The sequence below is a fragment of the Physeter macrocephalus genome, chromosome 10 (genome assembly GCF_002837175.3).
Source record: "Physeter macrocephalus isolate SW-GA chromosome 10, ASM283717v5, whole genome shotgun sequence".
Taxonomy (NCBI): domain Eukaryota; kingdom Metazoa; phylum Chordata; class Mammalia; order Artiodactyla; family Physeteridae; genus Physeter; species Physeter macrocephalus.
This window is the reverse complement of record NC_041223.1, coordinates 15,636,433-15,648,256: the sequence shown is the minus strand read 5'-3', so window position 1 is coordinate 15,648,256 and position 11,824 is coordinate 15,636,433.

Below are 11,824 nucleotides of genomic sequence, written 5' to 3'. Positions count from 1 at the left end.
TGGACTGATGTATCTAGAATACAAATCTGACCAGTGAACGTGTTGTCATAGAGGCCTCTTCTAATGGCTTAAGCCAACAGATAGGTTGACGGTAGAACTTCAGGTGGAGACACAAGTCCCAGGTAGAGAGCCTTTGCTGTTTCTCTGGGCATGTTTTCCCTCTAATATCTCAGGTCGAATCCATAGGCAAACTGGGCGCTTCCTCCAAAATATCCAGAATCCTATGGCTTCTCACAGTCTTCGCAGCTGCCCCTCGGTCCCGTCCACCTACTCTCTCTGCCTGGATCGTGCAGCAGGTTCCTAACTGGTCTCCCAGCTCAGCCCCACGCCCCCTCAGCCAAAGCGATCCCAATTCAGACTCCTCTAATGGTTTCCCATTTCACTCAGAGTCAGAAGCCAATCCACGGAAGGGCCTCCGAGCCCCCCAGTGGGACCCCTGGCCCGCGCTCTCACTCAGATCTGCCTCCTGTTCCTCCCCACGTGCCCACCCTCCCCCGGCTCGCCGGCCCCTCTGGCTGGTCCCCCATACGCCAAACAAGCCCCGGCCTCAGAGTGTTTTCATGACCTCTGCCCGGAACATTCTTCCCTGGGTATCAAAGCTTTACTGTCTCACCTCTTTCAGTCCCCTGCTCAGGTGTCCCCTTATCAAAGAAGTCTTCCTGATGGTGCTCTAGAAAACGGCAACCTCCGTACCTCGGAGGCCGCTGTAGCCTTCTTACCCTACTTCATTTGTATGCATAGCATTTAAGAACACTTAACAAAGGATGTAGTTGTTTCTTGTCTGTTCTTCCATGAGGAGAGAGGCCCTGTGCTGTTCACACTGTGTTTCCACTGATTTAGAACAGTGCTCAGCACAGAGAGAAGCTTCACTTTTCGAATAAATCAATATCACCTCGGCAATTGCCACCTCTTGCCTCCAAGTCAGGTAAATTCTGGTTGCAGTCTGATACTGTTGCACCATGTTCTAGAACGAGATCAGCGCCTAAGGTGTAGTGTGCGGGGGATGGGTGGGTGTGTTGGAGTAGAAGTGGTGGAGTACCTGCCTTATGACTCCGCCTTCCTCCATCCCTGCCCTCACTCTCTTGGGCTTCGGAGGAAGCTTCCTTTGGAGGCCCGCCTGGGCCTCTTGCCTGCAGTGTCTGCTCTCTAGCACCATCCAGCCCCGAAAACCTTACTCTTGGCTGTTCTCCCCTCTCTGCCTTATTCCTCCACAGTACCCGCGGCACCACTCAGAAAATATCAAGGCAACACTTGATATTTAGGTCTAATCTTTTACCCTTCCTTTGTCCAGATGCTACTTATCCAGCACAGTAGGCGGTGTGGTATGACAGTTAAGCATTCAGGCTGGTTCTGGGCTACCTGGATTCAAACTGGGTTGCATCACTTAGAGTTTTCATGACCTTGAACAGACTTTTAGCCCCCCTAAGCTAAGGGGCAGCGACTTACAGATTAGGGAAACAGCACCAGCTTCTGGGGTTACGATGAAGATCAAAGCCAATCATTCTTTAATATGTTTGCAAAACCTAGTTCCAACGTAGAGAAAAAGTCAGGCAAATGTTCGCCATCGTTTTCATTAACATTTCTTTTAAATGGGCCTCTTTAAGAAAACTCAAATTGCTCTTCTTTCTCAGAAAACCGCGTGTCTTTTAATTACCATTTTATTCAACTTCCTGTGTATTAAGGCCTTATCTTGATGCAGTTATCAACTCATCCAGGTCTTATTAACGTACGTGTATAAAATAAATAAATACTGCTTGCGTGTAGAAATACTATATTTATCCACCCTCCTCTCAGCATTTCCCACTCCCTTCCCTGCTTTATTTTCCTGGTTAGCACACATATCTGCCTGATAGATACACCAGGAATTACTGTTTATCTTTAAAGCTCCATGGAGGGAGGAATGCATCTTCAAATTAAGGAAATTTCCAACTAAACGCAAGTAGAGAAAATAGCATAATGAACCCCCAGGTACCCATCTTCCAGATTCAACAATTATAAACATTTTGCCAATCTTGTTTCATCTGTTTCCCCATGAACCCCTTTCCCCAACTTTGAAGTAGTAAAAGCAAATCCCAGATGTCATGTTACTGTACCCATAAATATTTCAATATGCATTTCCATCAGATAAGAACACACTTTTCCATGTCACCACCACACAATTAATACACCTAATAAAAATAATAGGGCTTCCCTGGTGGTGCAGTGGTTGACAGTCTGCCTGCCGATGCAGGGGACACGGGTTCGTGCCCCGGTCCGGGAGGATCCCACGTGCCGCGGAGCGGCTGGGCCCGTGAGCCGTGGCCGCTGAGCCTGCGCGTCCGGAGCCTGTGCCCCGCAATGGGAGAGGCCGCAACAGAGGGAGGCCCGCGTACCACCAAAAAAAAAAAAAAAAAATAATAGTAGTTCCCTAATGTCAACTCTTTCTCTGTCCATAGTCAAATTTCCATCAGAGCTGGAGTTTTTTGGCCTGTTTTGTTCACTGCCACATCCCAAGTACATAAGACACACTGTAATATTTAAATGAATGCGTGGCTAAGTTGTGTTCTGAAATTTCATTTTTGGAAGACAATTCCATAAAAATATGATAAATGGTGATTGTGATCTCGGGCTAATAAAAGAAAGCCCGCTTGACTCATAATGTCAATGTCTTTTAATGAGCAGATACCTTTGGAGTTCTAACTTGGGATAGGTTGTCTTTGAACCTGCCTCTCTTGCCTCAGAGGAGTCTGAAATTCCACTCCTCCTCCCTTTTTGAACAGGAAATGAAGTTAGCATGGTTCATATTTTTAGAGTTGAATGGACTGCCTTTTGAATATGAACTGTGTTACTTATCAGCTATTTTTTCTTTCATAAAATGGAGGAGAATTGTAACTACTGTACAGGGTAGTTATGAACCTGTAGTGGATAAACTGTTTAACAGTACTTGGCCTATAGCAGCTGTTTAATGGACAGTTGTGCTCTCTCTTGTTGCAAGCCACTGTCATTGGCAATTTCCAAGGTGAGAGTTCCCAAGCCAGGGGGGAAAGGCCCCCAGAGGCTGCTTGGAGGCAAGGGGCTACCAAGCAGAAGCTGGCTCTCCACAGTGCTGCCTTCCCAGGCCTCCCTGGCCCTCCATCCAGACTCTCTCTCTGTCTCTCTCTCTCTCTCTTTCTGTCCAGATTGGCTCTTCAGTTTTTCTTGCTTTCGCTGTGGTCTACTGTGCAATGGCAAAGCACTGTTTTGGTTTTACTTCTGGGCAGTACTGCTGCCCTTTTGAGGGTCAATTTGAAGAGCTTTAACTTCTAATGACACTTTAAAAAATCCTCATAATGCTACCTTCTCTTTTGAGTAAACACTAGACAAAAATAGTTCCATAAAACTCAGGTTTTGTGCTCTGCTGTCACTGTAGATGGTTGTATGACCTCTCCAAAATTAGAGCTCTATTTCTACCAACCCCTGAATGAATGACTGGGTCACACTTTAGATGCCCATCTAAGTAAGATTACTGTCAGGCACCTCAGGGTCCCTAATAAGTTCTGAGGTCAGAACCAGTCTTGTCACTCACACATGACTTCTCACACTAGGTTTAGATGCACGGTTAGTCTTCCTCTCCATCATTGGTCTGACACATGGAAGGCCCTTCTCAATTTCATGATTTGAAGGAGTTGCCCTCCATTTCCAAGACCACACCTTGTTCTGAGACAGATTAGCCTGGAATTTGAGGTGAATAAAGCTTTGGATAACCTATAACCTCAGCAAAGCTCAGTCCCTTTCCACAGCACAGAGGGTTTCAAAGCATTAGCTCTAACTCTGATAGTTTTGTACCCGAACATACACCCTTGAGCCCTTTTCTGCATGACACGTCTGGGTCCCCTCCCCTCCAACGAACCCCCGAGTCCACGCAGAGTTCTCTTTGCTCTGACTTGGCCTCCTTCACCCCTCTGAAAGCTGCCATCTGCTTTATTTCCCTTCCTCCTCCATCACAGCCCCTTCTTCCTTCTAAATCTCCCCAATGGAAGTCTGGAAATATGCGTATACTTAAATTCTCACAACAGGAAAAATAATACAGTTGTAAATTCACAGAGGCTAGAATTTTTTGTGAGAAGAAACAGACTGAAGAGGGATTACAGTGAGGGAAGTCTGCTATAAGGAACAGAGGGGAAATTCTAAATAAGGACCAAGGAGACTGGAAGGGGCAGGGCATCTGGGCAGCAGGTATGGGGAGAATGAAAGGCAGTGTGAGGGCTAGGGTGGTGGTCGTGAAGCTTTACCTCTGGTTCCCATTTGCCTCCTGTCTTGTAGTTCCCTGTTGTACCAAGGAAGTACTGACTAGCTCAGGCAATGCTCCAGAGGCTTTGCATGTATTTACTAATTTCATGCGCACAAGCACTTTGAATATGTGCAGTCATTCCCATTTCATAGATGAGGAAACTGAGGTGTAAAAACAGTTAGATAACTTGTCCAAAGACACTCAGCTAATCGATGGCAGCCTCGGATCTGCACCCAACAGACTGGCTTCAGATCTCACGCTCATAGTACACTTGGGGTATGAGTTAGGATTGGGCTCGGCCGCAAGGGAGGGGGTTGGGGGACACACAAGACTTACAGGACTGAGTAGGTCCAAGACTAGTAGGGAGCTCTCTACTCATAGGGACCCAAACTCCCTCTATCTTGTTGTCCTGAGAGATGTCATCTTCATTATGGGTGGCTATATGTGGTCGGCCCTCCGTATCCCCAGGTATCGCATCTGCAGATTCAGCCAACCGAAGATCAAGGTTGGTTGGCTGAATCCGCGGACGCGAAACCTGTGAATTCAAAACACGTGGATATGGAGCGCTGATTATATTTAATGTACCGCACCATTTTATACAAGGAACTTGAGCCTCCTGGGATTTTGGCATCTACGGGGGCCTCCTGGAACCAACCTCCCGATAATGCTGAGGGACAACTGTACCTAGTTAAAATTAAGGGTTGCGTTATTGTTGAAAAAAAGAGTGGCAGGTTGGGATACAACTCCCTTGATAAGAGAAAAGGAAGATGACATTGCAAGGTGTGCTGTTCCAGAGGGAAGGAGTACCAGCAGCCAGAGTCTCTGAACTGTACTGCTTGAGTGCCTTGAAAAGCTGTGGCTCATGGTAGCTACTAAAGTATTTGATTGACTCTTCGGGTGTCTTCTCTAAAGGGAAAAAAAAAAAAAAAAGTTTAACATCTGGTGGGATGCCCCACTTAATTACAAATAAATATTACATGCTAGTGTTTGATTAACAACTGGGCATTTCCAACAAACATTTCATCCTGGCAAGGGCTGTTTACTAACAGAAGGTCAGAAGCAGTCTCCTCTGGAGAGGAAACTTCTAAAGATGCTAATCATCATAGGATGTCAGTCATTCATGGTGACATTAGGAAACAGCTGAAAACTGATAAGGTCTACTTGCCTCCTTCAGTTTAATGTCTTGTAAGAACTTGCTTTTCTGTCGAAGAGTTGTACTAGTCAGACTCTCGCTTGAAGGGCTCCACATTTGGACTGAATTAATTAATCAAAGAACTGATTGCGATTGCAGTATTCTCAATCTACTGTGATAGAAAAAAAATTGATAAATGTGAAGTTCTAGAATTAAGACCTATGTTGAGGGAGGAATGGTTTAAACGTTAGTGAGAGGATTAGAAAGAAAATCAAGAACTTGGGTAACAAAGTTTTTTACCAAGATTAAGCATTTGAAGAAGTGTAGTTGCGTTAAACTGTATATTTTTCAGAAATTTAGATTCTGTGAATTTTCCTCTATTGCATGTTCCCAGAGAATTACAGGAAATCCTTTCTAACAGGGTATCCTGAGTTGGAGGGTTTGTTAAGTCAAAAAAACACTCATTTGGTGGTATGCTTCTGGTGAAGATTATAGAATCCATTATGCTTCACTGAATTTGAAGAACTACAATCACTTTAATCACACTTGTTTTCACGGTGGCCCGGAGAAGAATTAAGAGACTTCCTTTTTCAAAAGTTTTTGCTAAGACAGCGCTTTTATTCTCCAGTTGAGTCAACAGCATTGTCTTCTATTGGAATTCCAAAATCAGACTTGATGTCCTAGTGAAATTTAAAAGTAAATTGATGAGAAGTAATTAACCAGTTAATTACTAGGGTGACAAAATAAACTTGTGCTTTAAAAGTGTTTTAACTACTCAAATGGCTGGGGACTTTCAGAAGAAGGCTATTGGTTAATGTGAAGCCTTGGTAGTACAGAACTCGAAGTCTCCTTGGCAACGTTTCCCGTAGAACTCAGTAAGGTTTAGGTCTAACTTGAGATGCCCAAGAAAATTAAGAACAGTGATGCTGTTGGTGAGTGGAGAATAAAGCTGCCAACTGGTGTGGGTGCCCTTGTGAGGCCAAGCTGCAGAGCATTCACCAGGGTTTATAAATGCAAAGGATTTCCTTCTATTCTCTGAGGTCGTTTGACAGACAAATGATTGCAGCTTTTTGATGGGCATATCAGCCAGCATTGTCTTGAGGAGGGCCTGGGGTGTGGGAACAGGTCTTAAGGGGCGATAGAAAGAGAATATGGTGTGTGCTGGTAAATGTTTAACGACCTATGGGGTAGGTAGCTGTGTGTGTGTGTGTGTGTGTGTGTGTGTGTGTGTGTGTGTACACACAGGAGACATACATATACATATGTACATATAAGTTTATAACAAATTGTAGTAATATAAAGAATGAATAGCACGTAATGTGCAAATAATAAAAATCGATTCTCATAGAATGCTTTTGTTGACGTTTGCTGAGCTTCTTATATTCATAACCAACCTATAATAAGTGAATTTAGTCTCAACATTAATGTTTGTTAGATATTTTCTATGACATTAATATGACAAAAGTGAAACAATGAAGATGTATGTCAGAGCTTCACACTTTCGTCAGTGACATGAGACTCCTCTGCTGAATTGAATGCTGGATAACTGTTTCCCACAAGCCATGAGACGAGGCCAAAGGAAAAAAAAAAAAGAAAAAAGACAGACAGTAGAAGAAACTGTGGAAAGTAAAAAACAGTTTAGACTTGCTCTGGGGACAGAGCCTAGAACTTTTGCCTCAAGTGATGACTTTTCTCAAAATTCTACCTATTGAGAGATGCATGTTTGTTAAAGATGGTGGGGGGGCGGGTTCAAGGGTCATCTCTACTCTGTGCTCAGGGTCCCTTTGCACAACCTCAGCACTCCTGCTTGCTATCCTCTCCCACCTGCCCTCTTTCCCATTCTCTCCTCTTCTGCCCTGGTAGAGAGTTTCCCAGCTTTCTCCACCTTTGCATCTGCTCAGAGCCATCACTCGTCTCGGCAAAGGAACTTCAGAATTCATACTCCCTTAGAGAGCCACAGACGATTGTAAAAACAGACCTATTTTCCTGACACATTTTCATTTGAATTAATTCATTGTTAATTAATTAATATCCATTAACGTTAAATTAGTTCAGCTTTATTCCTAATAACCCACTGAGCCCCTCTATACTAAGGGAGAGGATGACAAAGTGGAAAGGAAGGCAGTTTTGGAGCAGGGAGCCTTTGAGGACCTAAGGGCGGCTTTTACGGAGCAGGTGGAGAGGTAAAGAAAATAAAATGCATGCTTCTAGATGCTTTCTTTCTTCAGACATGAAGGAAGAAATGTTCTTTTTTTTCCCTCCCACTTGCCCACAGCTCCAGAGACCCAGGGCTCAGAAACACTCCCATTTGCTGCTTGGACCGCTTATAGTTTTTGGCATAAATTGATTTCTTTTTCCCAAAAGATGTGTTTTGAGTTGAGGAGGGTGTTTCTGCAGCATTAACACATTTAAGCTGCTGTATTGAGATTAACACTGATACTTACACGGCTGTGTCTTCTCTATAAATGCCACATTTATTCGATCACAATCACACAGTCATCTTTATATTTTTAATTGTATTTATTTGGGGGGTCTTTATTTGTGTTTACTTTTGTTGTTTATTTTATTGTGTGCGTTTTTATAATTTTATTGCGTTTTTAATCGGAAAAGGGATTTTTGTATGTGTGAAGGGAAAGAAAAACACCGATTCCAGTTGGCTCATTAGAAATAGTTCTAGACCTGTATTCCTCAAAGTTGTAGCCTGGCCATGGGCAGGAAGCCCCAGATGTGGGTGGCCCGCCTGTATTCTCCCCGCAGGAAGACGGCCTGACTCAGTGGGCCTCCAGCTCTGCCAGCTCCTGGCCATACCCAGGCCAGACCAGGCAGGTCCTGATTTCTCAGGAGATTGCTGCAGCCTCCAGGCCTGTCCTTTGTCCCCTCAGACCCCTTCAGTATTTGTGCAAGCAGGGAAGGGCTCTGTGTAAACACTGTCACTCCCTCTCTGACAGCTGGGCACTCCACACCCTCTTAATTCAAGTCGGGGTGAAAAGAGCCAATTGTGTGTTCTGTTTTGCTTATCTTTTAAATTGCAGGATCTTTTTGACTGACTAAGCTTTTTTTTTTTTTTTAAGTTGTCTAGACTTCTGCTGTAATGAGGAGTGAGTGTGTGTGTGTGTGTGTGTGTGTGTGTGTGTGTGTGTGTGTGTGTTCATTCAGTAAATGTCTGTGTGCCTCTTCTGTGCCAGGCATCCTTTATTTGCTGTGTAGGCACTTAGGGTACAAGGGTGAACAAAACTGAGGACCTGCCCTCTTGAAGTTTGCATTCTCTGCAGGTGACAGATATCAATAAGTAAACATCAAATGTTATCAGTATTGACCAGTGCAATGAAGAAGAGTCAGGCCAGGGTAACAGGGTAGAAAAGGAACTCGGATTGGGGAGGGAGGGCACTTTTTCTTATCGTTAACCCAGATATATCTCATCTGTGGATGTTAAAAGTGGTAGCCAGAAGTAAATAAAACTGCCATTTATCCTGTCTGTGTAAAAGGAAAAGAAAAACATCCAGCTTCTCTTTCTTGGGTTGAATCTCCAAGGTTCCTGACTTCAGTTTCTGGGCCTCAGTTTCCTAATGTTAAGCTGCAAATTTAGTAACCGGCTCCTGGAGCTGTTGCAAAGAGTAACATGGAGTTAGTGCTTGTGACGGGCTTAGAACAAGGCCTGGCGCGCAGGAAGTCCTTGAACGGTAGCGCTGATACTGTACAATAACGGTACACGTGAGGATCTAGCACTTGTGCCAGGAGGCTGTGTTCCAGAAGGTCAGGATGTAGAGCTGCTGCTTTGCGGGGCAAGCAGTAAGTGAGGAACCTCAGCTTCCCTCTTTGTAAAATGGGATCCTCTTAGGCCACTAGCCTCAGAGGGTTTTGTTGTGCAAATCAGTTTAAAGAACGTGAGAGCACGGTTTGAAAACTGGGAAATACTATTGGAAATACCACTACAGATGGTGGTACTCATAGGGCCCAAAATAACCCATGTAAAGTCTCTAAATATAAGTGCTATCAAAATACACATCGTAATTATTTATGCTACACATCATGTCCTCCTTCCTTTATGATGCTTTCCCTTTAGGTGACATCTCGTCTCTGGAACACCCTATAATTCACTACGTGGTGGCATCGGTAATGCCTTATCACATTGTGCTCAGGTCCAGTTGTGTTATTAGTGCAGATGACCTTGAGCACATTGGAATCCGACTCACATCTGAGCCTCTCTTTCCCTTACTGGTCCCTCACACGACCCCCTTCCCTGAGAACTCTGTCCACCTCTGGGGTCTGCTTGGTTATGTCATCCTGCACTTCACATTATACCAGGTGGAAGGAAGCAGAAAGCCGAATGAGAATGTCATACTGTGAGATATCAGAAGTATACTGTTGTTAAATGAGTGAATCTCAATAAAAGCAAAAATGTTATATGAATATTTATTATATATGTGTAAAGCACTCTTCCAGATGCTGTATGGTAAGTGGTAGTTTTAGCCCCAAGACAGAGTTATAGTTTGTTATCCTATGTACAGTAACAAAGAGGAAGCATTCCCAGTGACAGACTTCGTTGGAAATGGCAGAAATCAGAGTAACTGGAGCCACCGGGCCGTGTCCCAGTGCAGGGGCAGCGTGGAGGGGCACCCATCCTGTGCCCTGTCTCCCCACCTCACCCCACCCCCGTGGGGCAGTCTTTGGTGCCGGAGCTTCTCAGAGAGCACTGAGCTACCTCAAGAATTCTCCCCGCCTTCTCCGGGCCACTGTTCTTGAGCCAGGTGACTCAGCGGGACCCACCAAGGAGATGCACACCCCTCACCAGCTCGCCTCTCCCCGGGGTGGAGTCCATAAGACCCTCTCGCCTCGTCCCCTCCAGACAGGTTTTGTTAAAGGGAGATGTTCCCAGAAACTGTGTTATTGGAGGTTCATTGTAAGCCATGCACATGGGGTTTTACCACCACAGGAAGCTGGAGGCTTTTTCCTAAAATCGGAATAAGAAATCAGCGAAAGTTAGTTCAGTACCGCCTAAGTGCCTAAAAGTGTGTGAGGCCCTACTAGGGGTTAGAAAAACTAAGGGGAATTTTATAGTAACACCCTCACCCTCCTAAGGAGAAAGACCTTGCCAACTGCATTGTTTCAGCGCCTCGGACAGAGAGGAGGTGGCACTTCCTCTTGTTGGCCAATAGATATGGAGTCTTAATTAGCATCTTTTGTTGTTCTTCTGTAGGAAGTGAGTGAGCCAGCTTGCTGAGGCCACTTCTGTCATCTGTTAGGTACGTCAGGGACACGTTCTTGAAGTTTCACTTCTCTTCCTCAACCTCACCGTAGTGTAATTCATCAAGTGACACTGAAGTCACATTTGATGTTATCGTGCCCTAAACCACACACGTGCAGCCAGAGAGAGGAAAACAGATGAGGAGATTTTTTTTTTTTTCATTTTGCAAGTTAAATGACCTTGGGGGGTGGGGGAAGCATCACATAGTTTTGTGAGAGCTTGTGCTGTAGGGCCAATGACAATACCATCTTTGGTAGTACTTCGCGAGGACGTAATCACCGTTCTAAACATTCTTTAGTAAAAAGCATGAGCAGGGCACTTGGGGTTTTGTTCTTAGCTACATTTCCCCCATTCCCCACTCTTTAAAATCATTAGGATCTAGATCAGCAGTCTTCCAAGGATGGTCTAGGGGCCCATAGTGTTGCCTTTTTACTCTCTTCTGTCATGAGGGTGCAGTGGTGTCTTCCAAAGATGACTTGACATACGCTAGCACAACAGACTGAATGCAGAGGGAGGTGGGAGAATCCAGCTGTCTTTGTAAAGCCAGACATTCAAGAGACTTAGAAAACTGTAAAACAATGACACTCTCCTCACGAAATGTTTTTGGGTTAAAAAAATATTATTTTTTCATTAAAATGCGATTTATATGAACATGCCATGGATTTACAATGGCTCTTTTAAAATTAATACATATTTTGAACTTTTTTTAGTTTCTAATATTTATCATATCTCATACGATAAATATTAGAATTCATAACCCACATCATCAAGAGCTCTTTGGGGTTCTCAGTAGTTTTTAAGACTGCAAAAGGAGCCTGAGGAAAGGTTGAGAATCACTGACCTAACCATGGAAGAGTCGGAAAGGTGTGTGTTTCCCTCTTCCTTAGGGAGGGAGCAGGCAGTGCCTCGGAGGGTAAATCCCAGGTGGAACCCCGCAGAGATTGCCTGTACCTGGAGAATTTATTGCAGATTCTCACTCAGCCCTTAGGCCCCTGTGAGAAGACCCTGGCCTCTTCTTCCAGTTCTTTCTCGCATCAGTGCCCTGTTCTCAGCCCTGTGTTACAATGCCTGGGACTCGGGTGCCCCCCTGCTCCTTGCCCTTGGGGTAAGCAGGTCCTGTCACCCCAAGGGACCCCTGCTCAGGAGGACCCTCTCTCCTTCCCCATCGCCTCAGCACCCGAACCTCAACTTTCCTCTT